This window comes from Pygoscelis adeliae, unplaced genomic scaffold (assembly GCF_000699105.1).
Source record: "Pygoscelis adeliae isolate BGI_AS28 unplaced genomic scaffold, ASM69910v1 Scaffold317, whole genome shotgun sequence".
NCBI lineage: Eukaryota > Metazoa > Chordata > Aves > Sphenisciformes > Spheniscidae > Pygoscelis > Pygoscelis adeliae.
Window position 1 is genome coordinate 224,886 of NW_008825155.1, and position 806 is coordinate 225,691.

General features: G+C 57.6%; 1 protein-coding gene across 1 annotated transcript in view; it reads left to right on the forward strand.

Moving 5' to 3' along the window:
- Positions 1-806, forward strand: part of TAF5 (TAF5 RNA polymerase II, TATA box binding protein (TBP)-associated factor, 100kDa) — a 12,975-nt gene that overhangs the window by 968 nt on the left and 11,201 nt on the right. The gene's annotated exons all lie outside the window — the stretch shown is intronic.

An 806-nucleotide genomic window follows, 5' to 3' on the forward strand; every position in this document is an offset into this window, starting at 1 on the left:
GCGGGGTGGGGGGCGGGGACCGGGGCAAACGCGGGACCGTCTGCTGGCCGCCCGCGGGGGACGGCGGGAGCGGTAGTCCGCCAGTGCGGTCCTCCTAGGGCGCGCGCGCGGTCACGGCGCGGGGCATGCTGGAAATTGTAGTTTTCGGGGGGGGGTGTCGCTCCATTGCGCATGCGCCGAGACTCATCCGGCTAGTGATTCTTACAGCCTGCAGCTTCCTTTTCTTACGGTTTTTTTACACTCGTCGCTCCTCCAGCTACGAATTAAGTGACTCGCTAACGAAGCACAGGCAAACGTTTAATTTATCACGAAAGCGCATCAATCACGAGATACCAGTTTCATTCAAAAAAAGGTTTTATTTCTGTAATATCAACGAATCTATATCTACCGAACACGAATAAAAGAAGCAATATTGGAAATGCCTGGAAAACCACGTGACCCAGCCGTTATTAATTTAATTCGGAGCCAGGCCCGTAAGGGCGCGCAGTCCCAAGGCCGTCCTTGGTCGTCTGCTCCCAGGAGGGCACCGGCAGTGGCTTATTAACACCAAAGCAATCAATTTCGGAACGAGGTTTCTCGCATACGCACACCGCAAGCACTGCTGAGCTCCGTGATTCACACCCGCGCGGCCACCGCCCAAAATCACTCTTATCCCGTGCCAGGACGCCCACACCGCAGCAGCCGCCCCACAACCGCTCCTCCAGACTCCTGCCACTCCCGCTGCCATAAAGCGCTCCTGGCAGCGTCGCAAAATGAAGCCGCGAGTGCCTGGGTAGGCAGCGGCACCAGTACCCGTCCTTTGCCCT